Source organism: Chinchilla lanigera, unplaced genomic scaffold (assembly GCF_000276665.1).
Source record: "Chinchilla lanigera isolate Chin_1 unplaced genomic scaffold, ChiLan1.0 scaffold00090, whole genome shotgun sequence".
In the NCBI taxonomy this organism is placed as follows: Eukaryota; Metazoa; Chordata; class Mammalia; order Rodentia; family Chinchillidae; genus Chinchilla; species Chinchilla lanigera.
Genome location: NW_004955491.1, coordinates 5,292,474 through 5,296,608, shown reverse-complemented (window position 1 = coordinate 5,296,608; position 4,135 = coordinate 5,292,474). Strand labels below are relative to the sequence as shown.

General features: G+C 46.7%; 1 pseudogene; it reads left to right on the top strand.

The window, feature by feature from the left end:
• The first annotated feature begins 246 nt into the window (after window positions 1–246).
• Window positions 247–1,579, top strand: LOC102026650 (annotated as a pseudogene).
• The last annotated feature ends 2,556 nt before the right edge of the window (window positions 1,580–4,135 follow it).

Genomic DNA, 4,135 nt, shown 5'->3' with positions numbered 1-4,135 from the left:
GACAGTGTACATCCCAAGAGGTTTAGAGTTCAACTTTCATTGTAATTCAGCCAATGACATGATGAGGTCTTGTGTTTGATTTTCAGCAATTTCAGCTCTGTGCCTCCAGGAGAGAAAATTCTGACTCAGGACTCACTTAAAAACTTTTAGGAGTGTGTTACTTACCTTGACTTTTAGCTTGTCGAGGACGGTAACTGGGACCTGGCATCTGCTCCTGTCACATTTGCCCCCTGACCCATAAGCATCATGCATGAGTGCATCTCCGTCCACGTTGGCCAGGCTGGTGTCCAGATTGGCAACGCCTGCTTGGAGCTGTACTGCCTGGAACATGGCATCCAGCCTGATGGCCAGATGCCAAGTGACAAGACCATTGGGGGTGGAGATGACTCTTTCAACACCTTCTTCAGCGAGCCTGGTGCTGACAAACATGTGCCCAGGGCAGTGTTTGTAGACCTGGAACCTACAGTCATCAATGAAGTTCACACTGGTATCTACTGCCAGCTTTTCCACCCTGAGCAGCTCATCACAGGCAAGGAAGATGCTGCCCATAACTATGCCTGTGGGCACTACACGACTGGCAAGGAGATCACTGACCTCATCTTGGACCAAATTTGGAAACTGGCTGACCAGTGCACAGGTCTGCAGGGCTTCCTGGTTTTCCATTCCTTTTGTGGGGCACTGGCTCTGGGTTCACCTCCCTGCTGATGAAGCATCTCTCCGATGACTATGGCAAGAAGTCCAAGCTGGGGTTCTTCATTTACCCAGTCCCCCAGGTCTCCTCAGCTGGAGTGGAGCCCTACAACTCCATCCTCAGCACCCACACCACCCTGGAGCACTCTGATTGTGCCTTCAAGGTAGATAACGAGGCCATCTATGACATCTGTCATAGAAACCTGGATATTGAGCGCCCTACCTCCACTAACCTGAACCGCCTTATTAGCCATCACCACATCCCTCAGATTTGATGGAGCCCTGAATGTTGATCTGACAGAATTCCAGACCAACCTGGTGCCCTATCCCTGCATCTGCTTCCCTCGTCACATATGCCCCTGTCATCTGTGCTGAGAAAGCCTACCATGAACAGCTTTCTGTAGTAGAGATCACCAATGCCTGCTTTGAGCCAGCCAACCAGATGGTGAAATATGACCCTCGATGTGGTAAATACATGGCTTGCTGCCTGTTGTACCCTGGTGACGAGGTCCCCAAAGATGTCAGTGCTGCCACTGCCACCATCAAAACCAAGCACAGCATCCAGTTTGCAGACTGGTGTCCCCCTGGCTTCAAGGTTGGCATTAATTACCAGCCTTCCACCATGGTGCCTGGTGGAGACCTGGCCAAGGTATAGCAGTCTGTGTGCATGCTGAGCAACACCACAGCCGTGGCTGAGACCTGGGCTTGCCTGGATCACAAGTTTGGTCTGATATACACCAAGAGTGACTTTGTTCACTGGTATGTGGGAGAGAAGATGGGAGAAGGGGAGTTTTCTGAGGCCCGAGAAGATATGGCTGCCCTTGAGAAGGATTATGAGGAGGTTGGTGTGGATTCTGTTGGAGAGGGTGAGGAAGGAGAGGAATACTAGTTATGTATTCCTTTCAGCCCTGCAGCTGTCATGCTCTCAGAACCTCTGCTTCAATGTAGCTAAAAAGCCCTATTGTTTTCTGGTTAGATCATCTTCGCTTGATCATGTCCTTGATCTCCTGTGATCATGTCTCCTTTCTATGTGTGCCTCTGATTTTTCCATCATGTCTCAAAGTAAACGCTTTAAGAAAAAAACAAAACAAAACAAAACTTTTACTTGGAGCGGGAGCCAGGAACTCAATCCTGGAGCTTCTTTTTTTTTTTTTTTAAACACTGTCATGTGATATTACAAGCAACCAATCAATGTTGCTGGTCACATTTATAGAGTAATCAACTTCCTTGTTTATAAGCAGTAAATTAGGAGCATCTAAAACATTTACTTTGTATCTCTATAAACAGTTCATACCACTGACTACCATTTCTTAACATTTTCAGGTCTGATGAAATTAGACAGCCAATTCCAGAAATCCTAAAATGAATTAAGGAAACTTATCATTAAATTTATCTTCCTCTAGACCTAGTTTTGGTATCAAAATCTGTAGTAGTGAAGATTAATCAGAGAGATAGACCCAGTAGGAGATCTGTCTATCCACCCATTTTTTACCTACCTAACCATCACTACTAAAAGAAATCACACAAAAATATTAACAATAGTTATCCTTGGAGTGTGAAATTATCAGTGATTTCTTTTCTTTTTTTGTGGTACTGGGGATTGAACTCAGGGCCCATGTGCATGCCAGGCAAGCACTCTACCACTGAGCCACATCTCCAGCCCAGTGATTTTTTGTCTTCTGTATTTTACAACTTTCTTCAGGCGGTACATGTCATTTATTTTTATAATAAGAAAAATGGAATGAAAAGTCTACAACAAAACACTACACTTCTCATACAATCAAGACCAAGAAATGCAAGTTCTTGATGAATATTCTTCTCAGATGAAAAGATGCGTGCTATGGTTCAAGATCTTAAATGTGCCCCAAGGCTTGGTCCCCAGCTGACAGTGCTGTTGCTGGGAGGCAGGCGTGGTCGGGGGAAGCTGGTCACTGGTGATGATGCGCCCCTGAAGAGTATATTGGGACACCAGCTCCTTCCTTTCTCTCTCTTTTGCTTCCTGACATGATGTGAGCAGTTTTGCTCCACCCCGCACTTTCTGCCATTCACTTTGCTTGACACAGGCCCAAAGCGATCTCTGGAGTCCAAAGAAACCTTTCCTCCTTGCACATTGTTTATCTCAGGTACAGTATTTAGTCACAGTAGCGGAAAGCTAACAGGTATTATGTACAAAATGCAGGAATTACGTTGGGATATTCTTTGTGGTTGTTGCTAGATTGTAAGAAATAAAAACAAGAGAGAAAGAGAAAGACTTGCAGCAAGGACAGGCTTTGTTTGAGAGAAAAGCTCGAGGGGCCGCTGGCTCCAAAGAGCCAGCACAGTAGCTCTCTGACGGGGTAAGGGGCTTGGAAGGAGTAGCAGAGGACAAGGAAGCTGCGACTATTTGGGACCAGGTCATCTATCTCAGTCAGTGATCACTGGGTCCATGTCCTTTTTGTGTAATGTTCATGATTCTGCTGAAACTGAGGGCATCTTGGTTTGGAATGGTCTATTCTCTACACAGGACTGAGGCCAGTCGGTTAATTAGGGACATGTATTGATAGTTTACAAGGCTGAAACAATCCGGGGAAGGGTTAGAGCTCATGGGAGGATGCCCTTCAGACTTTCCCTTATATTGTTAACGGCTTTAGGCTCTAGATTGGCTGAGAAGGAGAAAATTTAAGAACCTCAAGGCCTGCCTTGAGCGAGTTTGACATTGAAAGTCATGACCCCATGCAGCAAGGAAGGTCTTTGTGCTGAGTGGGATCAGTAGTGCTCAGGCAAACAAGCTGCTTACAATTCCCTTCCTGGTCTGCTAGTTAAGGATTCTCAGACTCATGAACTTTAACTGAACGTGGTGGAACACACCTGTAATCCCTGCACTTGGGAGGCTGTGGCAGGAGGATCACCAATATGGACAAATAGAGAGTTCCAGGTCAGCCTGAACTGCATAGCGAAACTCTGTCTCAAAAAATAAAGTTGTCTGTTGTTCTTGTGAAGTGAGCAGCTGAGAGTCACTTCCTGTCTGTCCCCTTGTCCTGCTCAGATGACATTTCAGAACAAAGCAGATCTCTCCCTCCAGTCCGCATGCAAAGAAACCAAGGCTTTGCTGGCTCAGGGCCCATCACATGGCTAGGGAGCAAGTTCCTTCAGACGCTTCTTCCACAGCCGAGCATTAAGACTGAGTCTCAGCCCTTGCTCTGTGCCAGCGACCGCACAGAGAACATCTGGTGACTGGTTTATCCATCCCTCATCACAGCCCTACTAGAGACATCATTTTACAAATGACAGTGCCAGGACCCAAATTTCAGCTGCCCTAGGTGTGCAGCCACAGAACCAAACCTCCTTGATTCCTGCCAGAGACAGCAGTAAGGCCTAGAAAAAAGAGAGGGCCACAAAATGGCCAGGGACAGAGACCCAAGCATATACCAGGTCTCGGGGAGGGAGTGAGCCCCTTGCCCAGTGT